This window comes from Solanum stenotomum, chromosome 12, assembly GCF_019186545.1.
Source record: "Solanum stenotomum isolate F172 chromosome 12, ASM1918654v1, whole genome shotgun sequence".
NCBI classification, from domain to species: Eukaryota; Viridiplantae; Streptophyta; class Magnoliopsida; order Solanales; family Solanaceae; genus Solanum; species Solanum stenotomum.
The window spans coordinates 47,999,822-48,013,797 of record NC_064293.1 but is presented as its reverse complement, the minus strand read 5'-3'; positions in this window follow the sequence as shown (position 1 = coordinate 48,013,797).

Below are 13,976 nucleotides of genomic sequence, written 5' to 3'. Positions count from 1 at the left end.
GACAGAGTGACAAGCAACCTTTTATAAAAAAGAAAAAAGGGTGTTAAGTAAGAGAAGTGGGAACATGGAATTGGGGGAAGGGAAGGGGACATTAACATGGGGTGGGAAGATGGCAAGACTGGAAGCCAGCTAAGTTTATACTTAACAAATTAGAGCATATAACGTGACGTGTTATTTATTTTAATTTATTTGAGTCTTCCAAATATTCTTCTTACCTGCAATGTGATGTGCTCTTGTATTAATGCTCTTAAACTTTTGCTACTATTTTACATCACATGAAATCCATTATAACCTAGCCTTAAATCTATTTATATTTTCATTTGTCAATATAGATCAGATCTTCTATGCCCACTAATATTCTTATAACCGGATCAACTTTATAATATTTGAGATTCAATTTTTTTTTTTATAATACAAGAAGGATTGGATAAGGGGATATATATTTCGTTACTATATATTAAAAAAAATCTATTGATAGAGCTCACTGAATGAGCTAGCCCTCGACCATTGGTTTAACATGAAGTTTTCGAGGAAATATGTCATATTGTAAAACTTATTTTTACTCTATCAATCAATATATTTTAACCGATTATATCATATTACTTACGTTATTAATTGTTAGGCTATTAAATTAGACTTATTATACCAATTAATCGGTTACATATTGTTGTAGTACATCATTGATGATAATTTGGAAAAAATCTTAACTTGAAGTTCTTAAAAGAAACTATACCTATAATGGAAAGAAGTTAAACTCGGGCCTAGAAAAAAAAAAAGCTGTGTCAGGCCTTTAAATTTGAGGAGCGTTATTTTCTTTAGCAATAATAGGTTATACGTATTTTTTATTGAGTACTATTTGTAGAAAATGTAAACTTTTCAGACGAGAAAAGAATTATTTGAAAAAGTTTATCACATCTAAAATATTATGTGTCAAAAAAATTAAATGAATTGGTTATAATAAATTTCATTAAAAAATTTAAAATTTAAGTCTTCTATTTGATTTTGACTTTAGACCACTAATATATTTGAACCGTCACTCGTTAAAACCAAACTGTTATATAAACGATAAAAAACAATGACTCTGCAATGTAGGGCTAATGGTTTACAAGCACAGGGATGTATATAGTTCTAATTAAAATGACATGGTAGAGTCAAAATCAAGCATCAAATTTGGGACACACCTATTTTAACTTGTAGTAATCATTCTGCATTCAATTATTCTAATATGTCGTCTGTGTTGGTGATAGATTAACATTTTCTCTATTTAATAAAGGCGACTAGTTTAGCATCTACATATATAGCGATGCTCGATAGAAAATAAGTAAATGAATTATGTATAAGGAAGAATAGAAACGGTAAATAATTTTTTCGTGATACATTTAATTTAAATCTAACAATAAAATGATAGGCTGCCGCAAAATCTGACTGTTGGGAATATATGTTTAAACAACTCTTGCAGCTGATCGCATTCCTTGCAACACCACAAAACAAGAAACAAATATCTATTCTATCCCTAGGGCGAGTTATTTGTATGTTTCAACTCGAATTAATTTCTCAAATGATAATTCAAGTCATATAAATAACGTAATAAAGTCATCAAACTAGGCTTGTATCTATTGGAAAATTATATGCACAGCGGAAACATACTAGAATCTTTACTGCTTACCTGAATAATAGATAACCAATACCGTTTATGCTAGACCACATAATCATGCTAGACCACGTAAACATACTGAAATTTAATTCGATAAATACCTCTTGAATCGTGAACAGATACCTTCAAGCGAATCCCCAAGATAGACAGACTTCAAGTGAATCTACAAGATAGCTATGGTCTTCTATAGTGATCCCAAGTTCACATCTGAACTCTCTCAATACTTGGATGGGCAAGTATGAATAGAAAACTAATCAATCTTTTTCTAGGTTAGGAGAATCTCTATTTATAGAGATTTCTTCTCCAATCCAAAAAGGAGAAGAAAACCTGTTTTCTTGAAAAACAAGAAAACACACGCCTACTCCTTTTTCCCCTAAGAAATATGATTCTGAGTTCTAGTTAAATATGGGCACTAGAGGGACCACATAGTTAATTACTGAGACTTTCTATTATGGAAATAATTCCAAATAATTAATTTGAATTATTCTTACCATGATAAATTACACTAGAAATTCGTAATTGCACTCCTCTATTTATATTTCGTAATTTCCCATTAAACACTTATGTATTTCCCCATGTTAAGATTTCAGATACTAATCAATAAATTAAATTACTGACGAATTTAACTTAATGATTAATTTCCTTTAGAGCACTACTTAACTTATTTCATGTATCGGATTCATAAATCCACTTGCAAGATTTGGCATGATGAAAACTTATAAGTTTCTCAAAAAGGCATATCAATCAATCTCTATAACGAGACATAGATTCCATCAACTAACTTATTATTTCACCAATATATATTATTATCATCCAACTTACCAGGCATATTGACTCATCTCGGAATCTCACCTTTTAATAAATCAAAACGATAATTAATATATATAGATCATAATAGTTATATCAGGATTAAGAAAATAAGTACATTTAATAGTTTAGAGAATATGTTTTATCAGTCAGTCTAAAACAACTATCTCTACTCGGTCCCGTTCAATACATACAAAATGCACTAGCACAAGAAGTTCGAACTATACCGTTTCCATAATCAAGATAAATTACATATAATCTTGTGCTACAATCGTACCGATGGCATGTCCAATTTCCATTCTAGATTGTGAACAAAAAACTTTATACTTATAAGAACCGATGATTTAATCCTCTGTGTATAAGCTAAAACTATACACACTAAATCATCTACTATATAAGTAAACAGACACCATAAACAAATATATGATCTATTAAAATTGAGCAAATATTTATTCTATAATAAATATTATTTCTTAACACATGGTTAATAGTATATATCCCAACAGTATCTCCTACAATTTAAGTAAAACATGCTAGAAAATTCCATTTTTCTTTTTCTCTATGAATGTTTACAAATGATACATTGCATTAGCTAATTAATTCCTACAAGTTGAATGACCATTGAGTTATTCAAAAAAAAAAGGTGTCTATCTTTCACTCTGTATGTACTCTTTTCGTTCCAATATATATAAATAGATTTTTTTAAAAAATTTAACAGATTGTCAGAGTTAAGTAAATATTAGTTGTACTTGTACTATGAGGGGGAGAAAAAGAAGCATAGTGAAAGCTTTTGATGTGAATTAGTTTGTGGGGGAAAAAAGGGAAAAAGAGTGTAATCAGCAGTAGGGGAGGGGAGTGAATGAGTATGCTCTACCTCACACCAAATCAGTCATAGGGAAAGCTGGGGTGACACTTTCTAGCACACTTTTTTTTAGTTTCCTGTCAATTGTTAGTGCTAAAAGAAAGGCAATGGTCCTCCAAAAATAAGACATTTGATTTTTTATCATCAGCCTTGAAATTTGTGGACAGAATTATTTGATATCTAGTTAAAAAAATAATAGGTGTATATAGTGGAATAGTAGTGGAAAGTGTGAGATTAGTAGTTTTGGGCAATTGAGGTGACTTGTGTTAGGAAAATAGTGAAGATGGTATCTCAAAAGAAATTGTTTAGATTTATGCTTATTAAGAAATTAGTGTACTTGTCCGTGCTTCGCGCGGTTATAAGAAAAACTTAAATATATTTTTAAAAAATTGATTTTACTATTTGATAAATGTTTTAATAAATAATATAATAAAAGAGAGAGACACAAATTAAAATACGACTTCGATATTACTTATTCAAAAAAATTGCTAAAAATAAATTTTCATACTAATAAAAAAGTTGAAAATATAAACGTTGATATGAAAAGTTAAAAAGTTGTTCTCTCTCAATCTATTATTATAATATTATCGTGTAATTATTATAAATAAATTGGAGTAATAACTGTACAAAGGATAACACCTTCTTTAATGTAGAAAAAATAAAAGAAACTTTTATTTGCTTTCAATAATAATAAATTTAATACACATTAATATGGTAAAAAGAAAAGAGAAAAAAACATTACTCTTATTATCCTTATTTAAACTCCATTTATGTTGTTAAGAAGAAAATTAATTTATATATATGATTTTTTTTTTAACACTTTTAACATAAATTTGTTATTGAGAAAATTAAATTATGGAATTTAAAGTTTTTCTCAAAAAAAAAGAGTTAAGGAAATTATTTTTTTAGTCTTAATTTTACTATACATATAAATTTGATCATTTTTTTATAAATATTTTTATAATGCCCCTATTTATAGGACAACAATATGAAATATCAAATGATATTATGAATATGATTATTAATATAATTTAGGAGTTATGATCGTCAAAAGTCAATAAAGTACGGAACATAAAGATACTTAAATTTTTATATTAAAAATTATGAACCAATGGAGGAGCAGTAATTGATAAACAATTTTACTAAATCATTTTTATCCAAAACAAATACTTTTGTATTTTAATTTCTGACCAAACAAATTGTAATAATAATCTTTGAAAATCTCAAAAACTTGAGAACTTCTAATATTAATAATAATAAAAAAAAACTAAAAATATGAAGACTACAAAGTTCCATATCAATAAACATTTTTTTTTATAAATTATACAATATTATAAAAATTAAGAATTAACTTTACATTCTCATGTTCTATCATAATAGTTATTAAAAGTTGATTTACATGACTACAAAATTATATATACATGCTTTATTGAGTAGCATACATGTGTGTGTTGACTTTCTTTTTAGGTTCTATTTTCAAAAATATCCTGACATGAAAACAAAATAAGTTAATCATACAACAACAACAATAACGACAAAAATATAAAAATGAAGTTAACTAATCAAATAAAAACTTTAAAGAATATTTAATTATGAGTTAAAGATAAAGGAAGGATCGTGTTATCAACATTACATAATGCTCCAAAAACTACAAAAAGAAGAAAAAAAAATCTCTATAAACTACAAAGAGAAGCAAAGAGAAAAAATCAAGCAATTTTTTTTAAAAATATTGTGATTCACAATATCATGAATTCAAAAATAATAATATTAAATGTATAATTGCAACAGAGAAAAAGTGATAACCATATTAGGCATATCAAATAGTTTACCTTGTAAAATCGAATTGCACAGAAATATCTAACAATCTTCATCCTGCAAAATCAGATCAAAGAAGACACACAATTAACCAATAAAAGAGATAAAAGATGAAGAATAAGGAAAAATGTAAAAAATATAATCATCACATATGTCTCAAAATAGATTTTTATAAGTGTGATTTTGGGATGTCATAAATTTGTATATTAAATTATATGAGGGTTATGAATATGAAAGGTTAGGAGTTATGAAATTTATTAGGAGTAAAATTTATGTAATTGACTAGGTAAGAAAATAAAATAATTGAAAGAAATAAGAGAAAATGCCAATAAAATCACAAAAAAAAGATAAATAAGAATGAAGCCCTTAGAGTGCGCCACATCACCGTTTTCATATTCAGCTTTATTATAATATATAGATATAGATGTTTTAAGTTCATTTACTAGACATTAAAGTGTGTTTATTTCACAAGCGATCAAATTTTTAGATTTGTAACTGTTGGACTTTGATTCTCACTAGAAATTGTTGTTGTTATTTTATTTATGCAGTTAGTTCTATACCTTGACCTCTCAGGCGAAAACATTTTATCTTAGGGTAGATAATGACCTAGTCATAAGTTCACAATCTTAGAAATTGAGTGCATCAAGTGCTATGCATTTTATTCCCATTCTATTTGTACCAAGGCCCAATTTATTGTTTATCAAAAAATAAAAGGATATTCATTCTGAACAAAGCCCATTTTATTGTTTGAATTGCCTCTTCATGTGCTCATTTAGAACATACTCTATAAAGGTTTGAACTATTTCTTCTTGACTTTTCAGATTTTATAAAAGTCTGAACCCATGAATTATTTTGAATCTCTAGCGGAATCATTCCTTGAAGTTGAACTTATAAATGTTTGAACCCCAAAAATTTGTTTCTTGATTTTAAAACTCCAACAAATATTTGAACCCGTTATTCAAACAATTGTGGTTAATTGACTCTTGTAGTCAATGGAGAAAATTATTTTTTCTTTTTTTCATGTTCAGCTGGTCTAAAAAATATTTATCGTAGAAAAATAAATGAGAAAAAAGACAAATATGAAAAATAACTTATCCTCTTAAGTCTTCATTCTCCAACACACCTTATTTTCACCTCATTCCACCATATATCCCACGCCCTTACCCCGACAATATTTATCAAAATTACATACATTTACTTTCATTCAGATTAATAATTTATTTATAAATTAAACATAAAAAGTCACTTATTTTTTAAAAATACATTTTTTATGAAAAATATTTTCCAGGCACCAGTAGTGAAGTCATAATCGGATTGACGGAAGAAAGAATAAATAATGGCCATTCAAATGGATTCATCAGTTTGTGGCCTGGACTTTTTGAGGCTTGACGGATTCTCTTGTTTATTTTGTCCGTCTAAAATAATATATAATATACATTTTTCTGAATTGCAAACTATGCTCTATACTCTAAAAAAATGTAATAGACGGCAAGGTGCCTAGGTAAAACTTCATTAAAATATTAGTGACATATTCGGATGTTAATTGAATTTGTATCTTACTTTGATTTACTTATATATTAAATAATAGCAATAAAACTTGTTTAAGCAATTATTTTTTTATAATATAAGAAAATCGCCTTTTGTGATGTAATGGAATACTAACTTTTTGCAACACTTTCTTTTAAATTACTAAATGTGTAACTATTTAATTATTATATATTTTCATACTTGATAAAAGTAAAGAGTATTTAATATTTTTTAAAAGCAAGAGATATTAAACTCAATTCCTCATTGATTCGCAACACATCAATTTTTTTTCTACGTTTATTTTTCTATATCCTTTAGGAGCATGTGCCTCTAGCTTTTTTCTTTTTGAATCGAAAAGCTAATTATAATCCCACTTAAAGTTGCAATAATACTCCCTTTTGGTCTATAATAAGTAAGAGAAATTTAAAGATTTGGATACATTCATTTAGAAAATCACATATCATATTTAATTAAGAGAATTATTTGACTAAACTACCATTTATCTCTTATCAACATTTGTTAACGAGTAGAGAAAGATTTTTTATTTTTTTTAATAAATGTTCTCAGATCAATTGTTAGACAAAGCTAAACTTGCAGGAAAAATTAACACTCGCATAATTTTCGAAACATCACTTATTTTGAATCAATTTTAAACGGCTAAAAAATCATTTATTGTGAACTGAAAAGAATATAAAATATTAGCTGGATGGCGTCTAGTTTCAGAAAATGAGGTGGTCAAGACATCATAAAAAGTTGAACCTCAGCCTAAATGGGTATTATTAATTAAAATCATATTGTAATATAATAAATACTTCTTACTCTTGCTTTTATAAAATAATAATAGCATAAATAAAAGAAACAATAATTTAAAAGGGGAATTTGTTAGTGGAATAGTGGAGGTCATGAACGTAAAGTTGAAGGAAGAGAGGATTAAGCAGAAAAAAGAGGGGACATTCTTTCCATAATCTACGCCAAATTGTCAATGTAACACCTCTCCCTCTTAATTAAACCATCTACTATATTTATTCCATTCAACAATAGTTAACTACTATACTATTTCATGATATCTAATAATACTTGTTCATGTTATGAAATTAATGGATAATTTTACAATTAGTTTCTAATTTACATTATCATTAGACATTATATATAGTAATTTTCTTATTACTAAAACATTGTATTTGTTATATTCAAATAATGATATTATCAAATAAAATGGGTAATGCTAAATGGCCAGAAAATTTAAAAAGTGTATAATATCTTTTTTATTTTAAAATAAACTGATCTTTTTTCCATTTTTAAGTTAAAAGGTACTCCCTTTGTTCCTAATTACTTGTCCACTTTTGAATTGGCACACCTATTAAGAAAATAATTAATGACATAGTGAGTTTACTATTTTACCCCTATTAATTATGAAGTGGATGAAAAGTTCTACATTTTTAAAAATAATTAGTCATTTAATTGAGGGTATTATAGGTAAAAATAATTTGTCCTTTCTTGATTTGTCAAAATGAACAAATAATTAGGGACAACTATAAAATGAAAAATGAACAAGTAATTAGGGACAGAGGATTATTAAAATTAAGAGAAAAAATATTTTTAAAAAATGAAGTATTCTTCTTTGGTGAAGCACCTTAATTAATTTCACTCACTCCTCAAAAAATGGGAATGTATTCTTCTTTTTAGGCCTCTTCTCTTAATGCGTATCCAATTATAATCTACGGGAAATACCTTGCCTAGTGGCTACCTAGTTTACTCATTTTGCTAAAAAAAAATAAAATCCAACAGCTGCGTACCTCGTTCTACATTTTTAACTTTTTCCAAAATTTCATGTCGATTCAAAATGATAAAACATAAAGTATTTTAATTTTAAAATAATATTCGAATGAGGCCTTAGTGAGTCATGTGTACAACTTCAATTAATTCTTTGAGTATAAATCCAAAGAAGCTTTTGGGGGGAAAAGAAAGTAGGTACCGAAAATATGAGTTTGGTAAATCAATTTCAGTATAGAGTATAGTCTTAAATGCATAAAGTTATTTTGGGAAAGAAAATAAATATGCAGTAGCTGCTAGTACACCATATATTAAAGGTTGTACTACGCCAAAGATTTGTGATGAGAGCCTTGGTGTCATTCTTTTCAGTAATGGTGAGAAAAGAAAGAGAGACAACTTACCACTGAAGCCCATTGTGGCATCTACATTTACGGTATGTCATCATATTAAATGATTATTGGCAATCATGAACATGAATTTTACAAGGAAAAAAAAAACTACTTTTATATATACTCAATTCGTTCCAATTTAGAATACTTAGTACGCATTTGACCATGTGATATCATATAAAATAAGTTTTCAAAAAAATAATAACTTTTGATATTTATGATTTAAAATAAATTATATAAATATTTATATAATTATAAATTATTTTTATTAAAAATATAATATTACTGAATATATCATTTTTTAAAGACCAATTGAAAAGAAAGAATAAGTCATAATAAAAAATGAGGGAGTATGAATTTAGTCCAAGCCACTTTTGTACAGTAATAAATTATTAGACATTAAAGAGAGTGCACGTGTCATAAAGTGGCAGGGTCATTTCCTGCCTAAGGAGTAAGTTTTTTTTTTTTCGAGCCTTCAATATTTATATTGGAGAAGAAAATTTTAATAATTTAAAATATTTGAAAGCACGAAAATATAAAAATGGAGAGACATCAAAAGGATAAGGTATAAGATATTTTCTTAGTTAGCTAGAGTGGCAAATGCACAAGTATTTTTGTCATTTTTTATTTAGATAGGAAAATAATAAACAGATATTATGGGTTGGTTTTTTCTGCAGATATAATAATAGAAATAGGAAGGTAGTCAGTCGTTGTATACTTATTGCTAGATGGTCCATCACACCTTCTGAGGTTCAAAAATAGTCCAAAATAGATTAAGACACAAATAGATTTTTCGGTATAATAAAAATATATTGTATGTTTTTTCCCTTTTATTCGTTCACACCTTAGTAAATGAAGGGAAAATTACTTCTTTCTCTTTAATTTTATTTTTATTGTTAAATAATCATTTCAAAGTATAATAAATTGGACATTAAATAATTGTATTTTCTAAATGGAATTTAAGTTTCAAATATAATAAATTGTATAATCTAATAAAATAAATATTTAAATAATATTTTTTTGAGAAAAGTGTGAATACAACATCTAAAAATGGGTAAAAATTTCAGTCATGTACATCTGAATTGTGCTCAAAAGTAGCTCAATTTAAAAAATTGTGCGCACTATAAATATACTTTTGATGGTGACCATAAAATTGAGTATATTTGTCTTTTATTTATTAGGTTGTGGGTTGAGTTTCATTGAAAAATCATTTTGAATAGGTAAATCTGATTGAAATTGGATAATTTTGTTTCGATTGAGACTTTCTGTTAAAAGAGGGATACAAATAACAAATTTGCAACTGAAGGAATTATGAATAATCCAAATAGTATAAGTGATATAATAAAGGGTAAACATCACTATTAAACGAAAGTTATATGACAATTTTTTTCCCTTTTTTTAAAAAAGAATGAAAGAGTTAGTTTTGTCCTTCACGCACAAATCTTATATATTCTATTTAATTAAAGAATTAAATTATTTTTATTTTAAAATATGATATTGAAGAAAAATTATTATCACATAAATTATACTGGAGGAAGTACAAGATAGTGACGAAGAGCGCGTGTAGTGAGTGGTGATGATAAATGATTGCATTTCAATATCGGATCAATGGCCTGTCTCCACATTTGGTATTAAAGAACCCACTGTCTCTATCTCTCTCACCCATTTAAGTACTCTAGTAGTGGTTGAAATTTAAAATTACATAATTTAAAATTTATGATCTTAAATAAGTTATTAGATAATTATATGTCTATAAATTATTTTATTAAGGATAAAATATGTATTCTAAAATTAAACTATTACATTAAATATAATTTTTTAAAAAAATAATTAGAAAAAAATATATAAATTAAAATAGAAAAAGTATTTAGTATTTGCCAGTGATAAATAGCCAACAGTGCCACTTTCGTTGCTTCTTTTTTAAGGCCCCTAAAAAAGTTGGTACTGCTTTAATTAGCATGATCATATACCCAAAAGAAGAAGAATCAAGAATTTACCCTCCAATTGAAAAATCCTTACCTTCTGATCTAATTTCTACTTCTAGCTTCCTGCACCATGCGTCTTGTGACTAGCTGGAAGATTCTAAATCTTTTAACTATATTTATGGGAATTGTATTTGAAATGATGAATTAAATTTATTTATTTATTTATTTATTTTTAAAAAGAGGAATTAAATACAAAGGAGAAAAATAACAATTATACTTCAATGAGGAAACATTATACAAAACAAAAAATATATTCGTAGGACGAAAAATAGGATTGAATTATGGAAAAAAATTATTTGAAACATGTGACAACTTACAAGGGTGGCCCTGGCTCCCTATCTTCATAAAAGTTTTTGGTTTCATTTGAATGCACAAATCACTACCACGATTCATTGCCTGGCCACTTCTCTCATGATCATACATATATATATATATATATAATTTTTAAAAAAGTCATTTTCAAAATATAGGGATAATGGACGATATAGTAGTAGAAACTAGAAAGTTCATAACACACCATAAGTTACTTGTACTAAAAACAAGTGAGTTAGTAAATTGGATGCCAGCCTTCTTGTATTGAACAAAATAATATATATACTTAGTTTTCGAATTTCAAGTGCTCAATCTTGATTGAAACAATTATATATTATAAATTGACGGAATTTCACATGTGTATATAAACTTACCTCTTACTATTTCGAGCAACACGACTACATGACGTTTTTTTTTAATAAATATATGTAATCAACTCTAAATCCCTTACCTATTATGTTGATTATATCATAAAGCATGCGAGTCTATTGATAGCTGCGTTGCTTAAACTTATATGTCAAATATGTTTTGTTGAAGATTGTCAATGAAGCGGCTACGCTACTTAATTAATAATCATTAATTAGCAGTGTTTCACCTAATCGTATAACAAAGTTGTGTGCTTACTATACCACGTCCCTTGCTAAATTATGTAATATTAATAGCGGTCTCATTGGATATTTCTCTTGACATATTCTTACAAGTTTTTTTTTTTTTTGAAACTAGTATACGTACTCATCCATCTGATTGGATTAGCCCATTATTTTGAAAATTACTCCCGTGTAGAAAAAGGTGCAAGTAAATTCCTCTCTGAGTTTTGTATATATATATATATAGGCCAAACACATACACAGCCCCTCAAACTTGGCCCAATTTTTCATTTTGGCACTCCAACTTAGCCTTGTTCCATGTTAACCCTTGAACTCCATTTTTTCTATTCCATTTTAACACAAAATACTATTTTTATGATTTCTTTATTTTATATATATTCTTCAAATGCAACTTCTTATTTTAAATCGACATGTGTCAATTAATTTTAGTTAAAAAAATTAAAAATTAACAAAAAAATTTAAAAAAATAGACGTGTGCCTGTTAATTTTCATAAAAGAATTAAACATTCGCAAACGAATATAAAAATTTTCAAATAATAATATTATTTTTTGAGATTTCTCTATATTTTTGCATGAAAATAAATTGACGAAAGTTCTTTGATTTTCTTTCTTAAACAATCAATTAAATTAAATAACACTACTTATTTATTTTTTCTTATCATCTAGGCTAACTAAATTTAACGCAAATACTCACTTTTAATTTTTAATATAAATCAATACGAATAAAAAAACTCATCTTCAATACGAGTAAAAAAAGACTCTTGTTCATTGCTAATAACACTACTAAAAAATGTTACCAACGCAATTTCGTCGGTTATTTTTCACACAAAAATACATAACACTCTTAAAAAGAAATNATGTCAAATATGTTTTGTTGAAGATTGTCAATGAAGCGGCTACGCTACTTAATTAATAATCATTAATTAGCAGTGTTTCACCTAATCGTATAACAAAGTTGTGTGCTTACTATACCACGTCCCTTGCTAAATTATGTAATATTAATAGCGGTCTCATTGGATATTTCTCTTGACATATTCTTACAAGTTTTTTTTTTTTTTGAAACTAGTATACGTACTCATCCATCTGATTGGATTAGCCCATTATTTTGAAAATTACTCCCGTGTAGAAAAAGGTGCGAGTAAATTCCTCTCTGAGTTTTGTATATATATATATAATATTATTTTGACTTTGAGATTTTTATTCAAAGCCAAAACGCAATTGAAAGACTAGAAAGAAGTGGTTCCCAGCCAGGGAGCGGACCCACCTGATATCTACAAGTTCAAACAGAATCAGTAATTTTGACTGAAGTATTTATATTAAGAAAATTATTTAATAACATATAAATAATTTATATAGAATTGACTAAGCCAAAAAAAGGAATTCTTTTAGAAATCATAGATTAAAATTTCTAGTTCAGCTTATGACCCAGCTAATATTAACGGTTCGTTGCAAGTTCCATTTAAGAGCATACACCGTTATAAGTGATTTAATCGGAAAAGTAATTACAGGGCTTATAATAAATCGAGTAAAATAATCAATGAGCAGAAGTCATATATATAGGGCAACCAATAGAGATGGGCCGTAGGCGTTTGTGCGATTTTTTTAAGTTCAAATTTTAGATTACTTGATTTGGATATTTTTGAATTTTTGAGCCTTTACTTTATGTTTACACATATACAGACCCTTAAACTTGTCCCTAAATTTTATTTTGACACTCCAACTCAACCTTATTTCATTTTAACCCTTCAACTCTAATTTTTATGTTTCATTTTGGTACTTTTTTCCAAAGAATCAACAAAGTGGGATGTGTGTACTTCACATGCCATTATTGTGTTAAAAAATAATGGATGAACATCATTTTTTTAAAAACATATTTTTTTTAGAGATTCCATACATTACTGTGTGAAAAAATAATCGGTGAAAGTGTGTTGATTTTTTTTAAAAAACAATTAGTTAATTTAAATAACATCACATATATTTTTTTTTCATATCTAGTCTACTTGGACTAACTCAAATATCAGCTTTTTAATTTTTCATTCAACTAAATACGAGTAAAAAAAAACTCATGTTCATTGTTAATTAATAACACTACAAAAAAATGTTGAAACTCGATAGACTTCGTTGGGTTGTCATTGATTTTTTTAAGAAAGAAAATCGACGCACTTTCGTCGGTTATTTTTCACGCAAAAATATAGGAAAACTCTTAAAAAGAAATTGTTACTTTTTTTTATAAAAAAAATCAAT